Genomic DNA, 14,704 nt, shown 5'->3' with positions numbered 1-14,704 from the left:
TGGCTAGAGTTGGTGAAGGATTATGATTGTGAGATCCTTTATCACCCTGGTAAGGCCAACGTGGTTGCTGATGCCTTAAGTAGAAAGGGTCAGAATCAGTTAAATACGATGAAGCAAATCTCGCAGTAGCTAGCAAATGAGATGACTCGAGCTAAGATTGAGTTGGTTGTAGGGTAATTAGCAAATATTACCCTGCAATCTACTCTTTTGGAGTGAATCAATGAAGCACAAGTGCAAGATTCAGAATTAGTAAAAACTCGAGCTAGGGTTTCGGCTGGGAAGGCTAGTGACTTCTCAATAGATGAAACGGGAATGTTGAGATTTGGGAATTGAGTTTGTGTGCCCATGGATGAGAACATCAAGATAGAGATCATGGATGAGTCTCACACGACTCCTTATTCAATTCATCCAGGGTCGACAAAGATGTATCAAGACCTGAAAGCCATGTTCTGGTGGCCAGGCATGAAAAACGACATCGCTGAGTATGTTGCAAAGTGCCTTACGTGTCAGCAAGTGAAAGCTGAGCACCAGCGACCTGCAGGGTTACTGCAACCACTGAAAATACGAGAGTGGAAATGGGAAGACATTGCTATGGACTTCGTGGTAGGTATGCCCAGAACCACGAGACAATTTGACTCTGTGTGGGTCATAGTGGACAGGTTTACAAAGTCTGCTCACTTTTTACCTGTTCGGACGAATTTCTCCATTGACCAGTATGCTGAGTGGTATGTTAGAGAAATTGTTCGTCTGCATGGTGTCCCAAAGTCCATTGTGTCGGATAGAGATCCGAAGTTTACATCAAGATTCTGGAAAAGTCTGCATCGAGCTATGGGAACTCAGTTAAAGTTTAGCACAACTTTTCATCCTCAGACGGATGGGCAATCCAAGAGGACCATTCAGATTTTAGAGGACATGCTACGGGCATGTGTGCTTGACTTCGAGGGATCATGGGTAAAGTACCTTCCCCTGATCGAGTTTTCTTATAATAACAGCTATCAGGCAACAATCGAGATGGCTCCTTATGAACTTTTATATGGAAGAAAGTGTAGATCGCCCATTCACTAGGATGAAGTGGGTGAAAGAAAGTTCTTGGGTCCCGAAGCTGTTAAAAAAAAAACAAGTGAGGCAGTTGATAAGATTAGAGCACGAATGCTCGCGGCTCAGAGTAGGCAGAAGAGTTATGCCGATCCAAAGCGCAGAGATATTAATTTTCAGGTCGGGGACATGGTATTTCTCCGAATGTCTCTGATGAAAGGCATAAAACGCTTTGGGAAGAAAGGAAAGCTTAGCCCGAGGTTCATTGGACCTTTTGAAATCCTTGAGAGGATATGGCAAGTAGCGTACAGGTTGGCTATGCCCCCAGCGCTGGCAGCTGTACATAATGTGTTTCATGTTTCAATGCTTCGGAAATATGTCTCAGACTCGTCCCATGTTCTGAGTTATGAAGCATTGGAACTTCAGCCGGACTTGTCATACGAGGAATAACCAGTGCAGATACTTGATAGAAGAGAGAAAGTCTTGAGAAGCAAGACAGTGGCAGACAGTGAAAGTACTGTGGAAGAACAGTAAGGTAGAAGAGGCAACCTGGGAACTCGAGACGGATATGCAGCAGAAATATCCGGAGTTGTTCAGGTAAATTTCGGGACGAAATTTCTATAAGGAGGGGGTAATTGTAATACCCAGAATTAAGAAATGGATTAGAAAAACCCTAACTAGATAATTATGTATAATGGAGGAATTATATTATTATATAATTCAATACATGTGATTTATATGAATTTTAATATATTAAAGACCCCGTTGGTGAGCTAGGGGCATTTTGGTAATTATGACCCGAGAAGGGTAAAATGATGAAATTAATTTAATTACGTGCTTAATAGAACTATATTATTATATAGTATGCCTGTGTTGTCTTTTCAGGTGTGTTCTGACAGGTTAGCGCGGTATAGTCACAACCGGGAATTTCAGGCCGAACCGGGTTCGGGCCCGAAATGTAAATTGGATTGATAATTTGGCATTTTATTTGATGAATGATAATCTGAAATTTATTTGAAATTAATTGAGTATTGAATGACTATTTTACCCTTGTGAGGGTGATCATGTGTGTTTTGGCCTTAAGGGCACTTTGGTCATTTGACCTTTATTTTCTATGATGGATAAAGATGAATTTCTTTAAAAAAAAATGGATTAATTTCTGGTGTTATTCCTCTCTCTTACCCGACCCTCTCTCCCTCTCTTGCTCTCTTGATTTTCAATTTTAAGAATTGAAGAAAAGTGCTTGATGTTTGGTGGTTTTGGAGCTTGATAATTGTAGAACTTTGAGCTTACTCTTGGTTTGAGTTTGAGGTAGTTTCCTATGACTTTAATCTTGATTTTTACTTCTGAATTTGAGTGTTGTAAAATCACAAGTTTGTGCTAATGTTCTTGAGATTGCATGTGTTGTAAAATCTGAATTTGGGTGTTTGATTGAGCTCTAGATAAATTTTTAGGGTTATTTTCATGTCTTGAATTCAGATTTTTGAAAATGTTTGCAGCTGGAAAATTGATTGAGTTGGTTGAGTTGAAGCTCAAGTTTAGAGCTTGAAGTTTTGGAGTTTGAACATAATTTTAAGTTGATTTTTACATTCTGAAATTATGGGGTTTATTGTTGGATTTTGATGCATAAATATGTGTTTTAGACCCTATAATATTTGCTAGCTGCTCTAAGTGGATTAATTGTGATTTTGGTTGTGAAAAGCAAGCTTGAGTTCATGGAACTCAAGCTTGGTGCTTTAATGGCACTTTTTGATTTTTAGTGCAATTGTTGGGTTTAAGTTGTGGAATATGTTTATTATGACATATATTGATGCTCTGGAAAGTTTGGGAATGTTTGGGGATGATTTGAGTGAGTTTTGGGGGTTTAAAGATTGAGAAATTTCGTGTTCTCTGCCCAGACAACCGGAATTCCGGTTGGTTCATCCGGAATTCCGGTTGGAGTTCATCGGGAAATGCTGAATTTTGTTTCGGCCATAACTTTTGACTCGGGACTCCGTTTGGGACGTTCTTTATACCGTTGGAAAGCCCTTTTTGAGCTCTATGTGATTATATGTATTTGAAATGCCATGAATTTATTTTATGAATATGAAATCAGGGGTTAACCCTATTTGTGAAAATCCCGGATTGTGTGACTAGGATTACCGGCACCTGGTCAGGAGCACCCGGGGATTCGAAATCTCTGCCTTTGCGGGACAACAGGTAAGACAGTAGTTGCACGTAGAGATATGCACAGTGGTGCTTATATTGAATATTATATTGGTGATAATTAGAAACCGAGATTAGGGTTATTACCCTAAAGTGAGCGGTTTAATGGCCTAGGGTTATTACCCTAGTAATTATTAATGTGTAAATGCTATGCCATGCTAAATATATTGTAATAAAGAATTATGCGCACAAGGCATAATTAAGTTAGACTCGGTAAATTAGTACCTTGAGTTTGATAGTAATGCGGTCTAGGGTTATTACCCTAGAAGTTATGTGAAGGTAAGAAAGTCATGATGTACAATAATATTGCTAATCAAGTGAAAGCATGAATTAGGGTTATTAATCTCTATAAGTGTTATTTTGAGCATGCAATGATATGTTATATGAGAGACTATTTGGTATGTAATTTAGGGTTATTACCCTAAGATTCTATATGTTTTGTTATCTATTGAATACATACATATATTTCAAGAGTTATGTGCATAAGACACAACTTGATTAGACCTAGTATATTACTTGGATAAACCACTGAAAGAACGTAATGTATGGATTACGTAAATATATATGAATAGGGTTATGTGAGCAAGGCATAACCAGGTTAGACTCGGTAATTATAATCGAGATAAACCTTACTAAGGCCTTATTGTAAATAGACGTGTGAGCGTAACACGTAGGTCTATGCTACATAGACATATATAGACGTGTGGGAGCAACACGTAGGTCTATGCTACATAGACATATATAGGCGTGTGAGCGTAACACGCAGGTCTATAGCAAATAGACAAATAGTGCAGTGGCAGTGGCACCAATAATTATATGATAAATATATATGTTGAGACTAAGGGTTATGCGCTCAAGGCATAACCAGGTTGGACTCGGTAACAAGAACCGAGATGAACTGATCTAAGGCCTTATTGTAAATAGACGTGTGAGAGCAACACGTGGGTCTATGCCACGTAGACATAAATAGACGTGTGAGCGCAACACGTAGGTCTATGCCACATAGACATAAATAGGTATGTGAGCGTAACATGCAGGTCTGTGTCACACAGATAAATTTGAATAGCATTGTTGTTTATATTGTATGATGAGCATATTATTGATATGTTTTATACTGTCTTGCTGGGCTTGGCTCACGGGTGCTCTACTGTGCAGGAAAGGGTAAGTCAGTGGCTGATCAACCATGAGTTTGAGGAGCAAGATGAAGAATGTACATGTTCAAGCCATATCAGACCAAGCGGGTTAAGGGTCTATCAGTGATGAACTTTTGAATTCTATTTTGCCGTTTAGGTCGGCTAGAAATAAATGACTTGTAATAGCGGTTGTAAATATTTTTGGGATCCCAACTATTTTAAAAGTTTTAAATATATTACAAGTTTATTTTCTTTCTGTTTAATATAAAAGTTTAAATTCTGCGCTATTTTGATTAGTAATCCAATTTAGGGGATTAGGGTTTCATAAGTATTTTGGGTAGCGTGCCTAATTATTTAGGGCGTTACAATAAGTTTGTACAATACACATTCTATTAAATAATCAAGTATACTTTTATCTTGATTATAAGTGTGTCCGTACTACAGGTACGCGACCACTATTATTCAGTTCCACACTTGATATATAGATTTCATGCACTTTGATTGTGTGTGGTATCTCATCTTTTGGTTGTTTCCACTTTTTTCTGGAAATATTTGAGTAGTAAATAATGTCATTGATTATTTAAAATCATTACATTCACTTCGGGGAATGACGTTGAACAAGTAGAACATTATTATAAATTTCTTAAAAATTTATTACTTGTTCATCCATAAAAATATAAGAAATTATTCAACAATTTCTTTTACGATATTTCAAAGAATAGATGAATGCAATTTTTGCATAGTCTCCAAGATGTATGCAAAATTTAATCTTTAATATATGTCAGATTCAATAATTTCCAACATTGCAAGTAATAACAATGTATAATAACATGACTACTACGAGGAGTCTTTAAAAGTAATTGACTTCAATTCGTATCATTCTCTGCAGGGAATGATGAACAATAAATACATGCTTCATGTATTTAAATAACAATAGTCATGCTCATTTTTATTCTTATTGTAATGACTGCTTTAGTAATTTGGATTAGTAAAGGCAATTAGCACTAATTTTTATTATTTTATTATTATTTGTGCATTTATTTAATTGTGGACCCCAATATTTAGAAATAAATATTAGAGTTATAATTTCCCAATTCTGGAGATTTTATTAAACTCTAGGGGTATTATTTAGCTTATATGTGAAATATGTTATTTTTATAATTTTTGCTCGGCGACAACGGAAAATGCGATGGATGGCTAGATTGATCACATGGGTAAGTTTAGAACCTTATTTCTTAGTGGGAAATATTTTAGAGAAAATAAAATATCGGGGTTGAGCGGGGTTATGGGATTTGACCATTTTACCCCTAGCTTAAGAAATACCCTAGTTTTAAGTCTAAGGGGCATTTTAGTCATTTACCTTTAAGTTGATTAGGTGGCTGCCTAGGTAGATGGCACATGGCACTTAGTTTTCTTTAAGGGATTAATTAATTAAACTCTCTTTTCATTTGAAATAAAATTAAGGAAAATTGAAGAGAAAAACCAACCTAGAACTCTCTTTCTCTCTTCCTCTCTTTCGGCTGAGGCAAAACAAGGGCAAGGGCAACCTTTTTCTTCCTAATTCTCTGTGATTGAGCTGGGAATTTAAGGAGGAGCAACCAAAGGTAACCCTAGACTATTGGTTTCATGTTTTTTTTTAAGCTTTTACCTTAGTTTGAACTTGTGGTTTTGTGTTTTAATGGCTGTTATGATTTGAGATGATTAGGGATCAAATTCTAGGCTTAGTTTGAATTGATTAAGGGTTATAGCAGCTGGTTTGGTTGGTTGATTTAGGTTTCGTGTTAATTTGAGCATAAAACCTTAAACTTTGGTCTTTAATGGCAAGTTGAGTTTCTTTGGTTTATTCTGTGAAATTCTGGCTGGGTTTTATTGTGTATGCATTGTTTAGGTGTACTGGAGAGTTTGGTAAAGTTTGGTTGAGTTTTGAGGTCATGGGGGAATTTTTCGGGTTCCCAGCACAGAACCGGAATTCCGGTTCTGGGGGACCTGTGGCAACCGATCGACCGGCTGGTGACCCAAAACCGGACTTCCAGTTGGGAACCGGTCTGCTGGTTGGGAGAATTTTTGAAACCCTAGTTTTTCCCAATTTTGAGATATTTAGGGTATTGCCATGTGGTTTCTCGATAGGGAAACTTTTAGTTTCAAGTTTAAGTCCCGGAAAGTAATTTAGCGAGTCACTCATCTGTGTTACAATTATTGTGATTAGGGCATCCATCTAGCACGAGATTTCTGTTCAGGTCGGCCAGCACACTTGAATTCGGAAAGCAGGTAAGAACTGTGTATAATGTATGATGTGATTATCTGAATGTATGTATGTGTTAATATGTATACATGCTTATGTGTTGTGATTCATACACTACCAACACTTGTATGGTTGCGGTACAAAGTGCATTGATAAGGTGTATGATGTTTGGAAGTATGTCATAGTGTTACCAGCACTTGTACGCGAAGGTACAAGGTGTCTGTGGTACAACACTAGATAGTACTCAAGGTGCGGTCATACCCTACCTACACTAGTACGAAGGTATACTGAGTGCATGTGGTACATGGTACATGGTCGTATCCTAGTTAGAACGTTCATACTTATCTGTTAAGCTCTGTAAATAGGTGTATGGGCGCCTATTTACAGGTCGGAAGTTATATGATATGTTATATGCATTTCTTACTGAGTCTGTCGACTCACAGTTCTGCTTCCATGTGTAGGTAAAGGAAAGGCTAAAACTGAACAAGAGTGAACCCGAGCTCAGATGGGATTGTACATGTCAAGCAGCGCAACCTGGAGTGTTCGGTCTCGAGACATCTGGGAGTTGTATTTTGAAAGTCGCTGTGCGACCAGTAAATTTGTGTATTTTGGAATGTATAGTTTGGAAAGTAAATGTTACAAAGTTTGAAAACGGGATCCCGACATTTGTAAATATTTTATTATATTACAAAGTTTAATATTTAATGCAAAAGTTTTAATTTGACACGTGTTTTTTGAGAAACTTCTTTGATTAGCAAAGATTGCACATTAATTGAAAAAGCACTGTAGCGTGCCTTAGTTTTAGGGCATTACACTTATAATTTGATGTTTCAATGCAATTTTCTTAACATTCTTTTTGGGTATTCAAAACCCACTATTAAATTGCATCAATAAATTTTTAATGATTCTTTAGTTGTATTCACATGAATACAATCATTTTTTTCTTCGATAAATATAAAACATTTACTTCAGGAAATGTTTGTCAAAATCTATATCGATATTAGATTATTTTTCATTGTCCTCAAAGAATACAAGAACATATACATAAATATGTATTCATCTCTTTCATTATATATCCATCAACTATATAATGAATATTACGTTTGCATAATCTTCAAGATATATGCAAGATTTTATTGAGGACGCATAATCTTCAGGATATATGCAATATTTTATCGAGGATGCATAATCTTCAGGATATATGCAATATTTTATCGATGATGCATAATCTTCAGGATATATGCAATATTTTATCGATGATACATAATCTTCTAGATATATGTATAATTTATACAGATTTTCTCTATCATATCATTGACACACATATATTGTTAATTATTATAAATGATAAGAACATAATATATATATATATATGAAATCAATAATAAACATATAAAAACATATACATATATAATATATAGATATATAAATAAAAAGAAAAGGGATTCTTGAAATTGTTTCAGTCAGATAAGTATATATATAAATATATATTTAGTGTATCGTGACTTTGAAACAATTCAAGAACTTTAACAAAATACTTACATTGGGACTTAGGTAGAGACTCATGCTTGAAGCTTGGGCAGAGACTCGTGCTGATAACGTGTTATAAAATAATATAAAATAATATAAAGTAGATGAGAAGAAAGAAGTAGAAGATGAAGAGAGAAAGAGAAAGTGAATGAGAATTTTTGAGTTGTTTATTCCAATGGGCTGAACCCCTATTTATACAAATACAAGAGTGAAATATTAAGAAACTAAGAAAAAGAGAAACTAAGAAAAAGAGGAATGTTATTACAATTATGGTAATAAATAAAAAATTTGGACATCCACATAATTATTAATATTTATAACAAAAACTTTATATATTGTAGAAGATGCTAATATTATCCTACAAGTGGGAAAACTTTTTCAACCTTTAATAATGCATCCAAAGAGACTTCAAGACAAAAGTATATGGTAACAAAATGTTATATAATTTGTTAGATATTTTATATTATTTTAATATATAACCTTAACAAAAGTGGTAATAATCCTTTTCACTTCCACACATTAAATTACCAAAAGATCCTTCTCCCTTAGATACTATGCAAATGCTAATATGTTTTGATTGAACTTTTTCAAATCAATTACACGTGGGTAATGTATTATATATAGTGATATTTTGTTTAGGCTAATTAATAATTTTTTTATCTGAACTTTGACATACTAAATCATGCCCCTGAACTTTTTTTACCGTTAAAAATTTTCCCCGAACTATTGAGATTGTTAAATTTAAGGACTTTTGTCTAATTTTAGTAAAAAATTCTAACATAGATGAAAGTTCAAGGGGCATGATTTAGTACATATCAAAGTTTGAGGGGTATGATTTGGTAGATATCAAAGTCTGGGGAGCATGGTTTAGTACATAAACAATTATTGAAACTGTAAAATTGAATGAAATTAGACAAAAGTCCTTAAATTTAACAATCTCAATAGTTCGAGAGGAATTTTTAACAGCCAAAAAAATTCAAGGGGCACGATTTACTACATGCCAAAGTTCAGGGAGAAAAATTACTAATTAGCCTTTTATTTATAATAAATCATAATATTATTAGTATTTAAAATATATTTATTAATTCAAACATATTATTCAAATTAATATAATGGAAATGAATAATTAATCCTACTCTATTTTTTTTTTAACGTATCAACATTATTCTTCTCAAATGTATTTATATTACTAAAGAAATGACATTTCAAGATTAAACCCTCTAAACAAACAAGGTAATATTTAACATTACCTTCTCTTGCTAACATTAACGTATTCCAAACACCCTTTTAAAGATTTAGCTGCATATCTCACTAAAATTATTTGTTATAATTTATTTTGTCCTAATTTAACTAATATATCATATGTTTCTTCTTACTATCAAAAAATTTCTTGCAATAACTGAACTAATTTTTTCTTAAAAAATATACTAATTATTGGAAAAATATGTACCCTCTTTAAGAAAAAAAAGGTATTTTTGTAAAACTCATATCTATGTCATTCAATAGAGCTTCTTATTCAATTATTTTTCTTCAATCATACACAATGTACTTATTTAATTAGGTTCATTTTTAGAAAATTCTAAATAGTATATAAAAAAAGGTTCAAATAATTGATTACTACGAATAGGAGAAAAAGAATTATGCATGCAACAAAATACTCTAATCTTATTTTTGACACTGTAAAATTATTTATTTATTTTTTTAAAAAAAAGTATTACAAGTGACCCTAAATAAATAAAAAATACAAGGAAACAAAAATAGACCAAAACTACCCTTAAGATGTACTATAGACTTATCCTAAATTATTCATTTTATTTTTTATTTGTTTTATTTCATTTGATTTCAAGGTTTTTATATAGATATATAAAGGAGTTTTTTTATTTTTACAATTTAAAAACACTTTTTTTTTTTTTTGTATTTTTACAGAATTTTGTACAAAAACTCCTATAGCAACTAACAGAGTAACCTAAATCGTAACTAAAATTCGTATAGCAACCCACATAGAAACTACCGGAGCAACTCAAATAGTAATTTTTTAAAAAAAAAAGTTAAAAAAATAGTATATAAGGTAATTTTTAATCTAGTTTATTTTCAAAAATACAATAATATTAAAAACAAAGTACATGTTTGACATCATAACTAAAATATTATTTTTTGTTTTTAAAAATAGAAAATTGTTTTGAAAATAATTTGGTTTGTTCTGCCTTGTTTTTTGAAGACAGTTTTTAGAAAACAAAGTCACAAAAAACAAGAATTTTGAAAATAACAAAATGTTGTTTTCTGTCTTAAAAACCAATTCACTTTTGGTCAATATTGTTTTTAAAAAACACTAACCAAACATGACTTGTGTTTTAAAAGCTTCAAATTTTTTTTTTTGTTCTCATTTTTAAAAATATTTTTTTGAAAACAATAAACAGAAAACAATACCAAACATGCTCTAAGCACAATTACATTTTGTTTTGCAATAATACATGGTTGGGCTTCTACTCTTCCCTTCTCATGGCAATCACGCATCCTCAACCCAAAAAAGAAAAAAAACGAAATAGAGCTCCGAAGACAACAACCGAACCTCCATTACCTCTGTTTTCTGAGCTGCGCCAGTCGAGTCTCCGTTGCAAGCATCCTGAAATTGTTGGAACTTAGCTCTCCGACTTGTCCCCAAACCCTCGCAGGAAATGTTTTTAAAATATATATATGTTTATTTATTTATACTCATATTAATTTGCTCTTATATTGAGTTACAAAACATAATTATGAACTATGATTCACTTTTTTTATTCTTCAATTTGTTTTTTTAGTTAAGTTCTTTTTCTCTAAACATATTCAATTTTTGACCATTTCTAATTTTATAAAGGAAAATTTATTTTTATTTACATGTATATAGAAGTACAAAACATTTTTTTGGAAGGCTAATTAGGATTTTTTTCTCCCGAACTTTGATATGTACTAAATTATGCTTTCTGAATTTTTTTGGCCGTTAAAAATTCTCCCTGAACTATTGAGATTGTTAGATTTAAGAACTTTTGCCTAATTTCATTTAATTTTACTATTTTAATGATTGTTTATATACTAAATCATGCTCCTCAGACTTTGATATCTACCAAATCATGCCCCTCAAACTTTGATATGTACTAAATCATGCTCCTTAAACTTTTATTCATGTTAAATTTTTTTTTACTAAAATTAGACAAAAGTCCTTAAATCTAACAATCTCAATAGTTTAAGGGGAATTTTTAACAGCCAAAAAAGTTCAGGACATGATTTGGTACACGTCAATGTTCGGAGGAAAAAAAAAATCTTAATTAGCTTTTTTTGAATGTATGGAGAATTATTTTTGAAAAAAAGCAAGGAAAAAATAAGAAAAAAAAAAGAGTGTAACATAGCATAGGTGAGAAAAAGACTGGGCATTAATATATTATTTAGATTTGTTTATGAAGAAAAAAACTAGTGACAATAATATGTTATCATTACATGATACATCTCCAAGGTGGAGCTTGTTTTAATCATTTCTATTTGGATAAAGATGTCACTTGCCCATAATTATATTAGTTGTATGCATATGGTGGTGACAAAAATATTATTTTTATTATTAATTATTTTATAAAAATGGAAAAACATATAGAAAAATTTTAAAATACATTTCTTAAATTTTTTTATCTGTTTTGGTATTTAGGAGAATTTTTTAGTCTAATTTTTTGTAGTTATTTAGGACGTTCTCTAAAATTTTTAAAAAAATTAAAAAAATTTAAAATGCTGAAAAATAGAATTCAAACCGTCTCAAAATTTCTTAAAATATTATAAAATATCTTAAATAACTACAACATAAATAATTATAAAAAAGAATTAGACTAAAAAAATTGGTTTAGATACGAAATTAGATAAAAAAATGTATCAGTAGACTCAGTGACGGACCCACTTATATATATGTGGGGACTATATTCCCCACTAACAAAATATTATCTTCTTAAAAAATTAAATGTAATTTATTTAATTTGATAATTATAGGCTAAAATAGTAGAAAAGCCCTACAAAATTAAATAAATCTAATAAGAGTGATTATAATATAAGTATAAATATTTTTTAATAATTAATAAGCCACCACAAAATAAAAATTTTGGGTCATCACTGAGTAGACAACTTTTAAGGTGTGTATTGGTAAAGTATCCAAACATATATATATTATGATGTAAATATTGTGAAGGGCAAACAAAACCAATGGTTAAATTATCAAATACTATGGTGTGATTAAGCCCATTGGTGCATTATATGGGTCCAGTCCAAATCTCTATTATAATATAAACAATCATACTTGGCGTGTGTAATTATTCATTCGTTGCAATTGCTGTAAGTAAAGGAAGATGCTTGACGTGGCCTTACTAAATCCCAGCTACCGTTTATACCTTCCTTTATTATCATTGTTAGAGATATTAGAGAGGTGACTTGAAAATTGGTATTCATTCTTTTTCTGTTAGTAGTGACTAGTGAGTGTGAGTGAGTGAGTGAGTGGGTAGTAATAATAGTGATCAAGTTATGATGATGTGATGAGTAAACATTACAAACAAATTAAATGCTTATATGCCAACATGCACACATATACTTTTATATATAAAAAATGTTTATTTATCTGATAATTTTTGGTTTAACATGTTTTTAGTTTTTTTTTTTTTTATTATTATGTTAAAGTTAACATCAGTTTACTTATCAACAAAATAACAAATAAACATATTTAATAAAATTAAAATAAAAGAAAATTACCTATCACAATTACATATTCCTTTGAAATCTCTAAAATTCCTCCTAAAGAAACTCTAACCACCAGTCCACCCAAAACTCTCTTCATGGAAACGAACTCCATTGGAAACGAACCCCATCATTCATTGAAACCCTTCAATATCAGTCAGTTGATCTTAGGCCAATAAATGTTAATCCTGATAGGGTTAGGTTCTACTTAAATGTATTATATATGCTCTTAGAGTTATTCGTTAAAGTTCGCTCGGTCGAATACTTACATCTTAAGAATATGATAGTGCAATTGAGTGGAAGCGCTAATCATAGATATATAATCTATAGCTTCTACAAGTATTTAGAAGTGAAACGATGATTTCCTTCGAGCTTGGCTTAATAGAGATAAATGATTGAACCTCATTTCAGTAAATATATTAGTTTACTGAAATATCATTTATAGGTAGCTAAGTGTTTTAAGAATAAAATACATTGAAGGGTAGAATGGTAAATTTGTCCCTATTCGATGTGGATCATCTATGAGGATTATTGACTATTTGAATTAGAACGATGGATAATTCATAATGTATTCATATCTTGGTACATATAGAGCGTTTTATATAATTAAGAGTGCAATTTTGAATCTATAATAGCGCAAGGATGAATTAATAAGTTAAAGAATTTACTTGATAAATTCTAGTTCTACTTATTGGAAGCTTGATTATATAGACCCATGGTCCCTACACTAGTTGAGATAATACTGTTTGCAGACTTAGTTAATTGGTTTTAATTAATCAATTATAATTCTAAAATTAGACTATGTCTTATTTGTAAATTTTCACTAAGTAAGGGCTTAATTGTGAAGAAAAAAATTTTTGAGGTTTATTTATTAATTGAGAGACTTTGTAAGATTTAATTAATAAATAAGTTAAATGTCAATTTTATTTGATAATTAATAATAATTATTAAATAAATAGTTTTGACATTTATAGGATTGAAATTGGAAAATATGACATTATTAAAAGAAAAGATAAATGATTGAAATAAAGTGGTAAAATTGTAACTAGTGAGGCCCACATGTGTGGCCGGCCACTTAGTGTTATTTCGCCTATTATTTTATCTTTTTTAATTCATATAATTAAATCATAAACGCTAGTTGAAATACTATAAAGGAACATGATGCTCTCATTCTCATCCAACCTATCTCAACCAATCTAAACCTAATTTTTTAACTTTGTCAGACAACGAGTAGATGAGAGACTCCTTTCATAGTGATTTCGAATCCTTATTGTTCTTCATCAATCTTCAAGCCTTTAGTGATAGAGTACCATAACCACACATAGAAAGTCAAGTACTCAATCATAGTGTGGAAGACGGTGGTTAAACAAACTGAAGGAGAAGGAGATTCAGGCTCAGATCTTGTTATTACTCTGTGACAGAAAGGAACAAGGATTAGAGATCTGAGCGGAATGAAACATATTATTCTGCTGCCATCAATGTAAGGTCTTTTAAACTTTATATGTGTTTATTTCATCGTATTAGAGAATTCATATTTAGGGTGTTAATCAACATACATGTTAGTAAATCTAGATCCTAGTAAAATAAGTTCCAACACTTGGAGCCTCTTCACCTGCCTCGTCAACTTCTCTCCACCAATCCACATCAGCCACGTGTGATCCGTTAGCCTCCCCTTCCAACAGCAGTGCGCCAAGTGGCATGTGAGAAGGAAATTAAAAGAAGAAAAAAATGGGTTGTTATTTGGTTAAATTCCCATCCGAAAAATACATCCACAAAAGACAAAAATCCACAATTTTCTCCCACACTTTACACATAAAAA

General features: G+C 32.0%; 1 long non-coding RNA gene across 1 annotated transcript; it reads left to right on the top strand.

The window, feature by feature from the left end:
- The first annotated feature begins 2,107 nt into the window (after positions 1–2,107).
- On the top strand, positions 2,108–4,660 carry LOC133037365 (uncharacterized). The gene is made up of 3 exons (XR_009687458.1): positions 2,108–2,346; positions 3,172–3,234; positions 4,396–4,660. It is a non-coding gene; the product is annotated as an uncharacterized LOC133037365 (long non-coding RNA).
- Positions 4,661–14,704: the final 10,044 nt, after the last annotated feature.

Source organism: Cannabis sativa, chromosome 4 (assembly GCF_029168945.1).
Source record: "Cannabis sativa cultivar Pink pepper isolate KNU-18-1 chromosome 4, ASM2916894v1, whole genome shotgun sequence".
Taxonomy (NCBI): domain Eukaryota; kingdom Viridiplantae; phylum Streptophyta; class Magnoliopsida; order Rosales; family Cannabaceae; genus Cannabis; species Cannabis sativa.
This window is presented reverse-complemented; position numbering and strand designations above follow the sequence as displayed.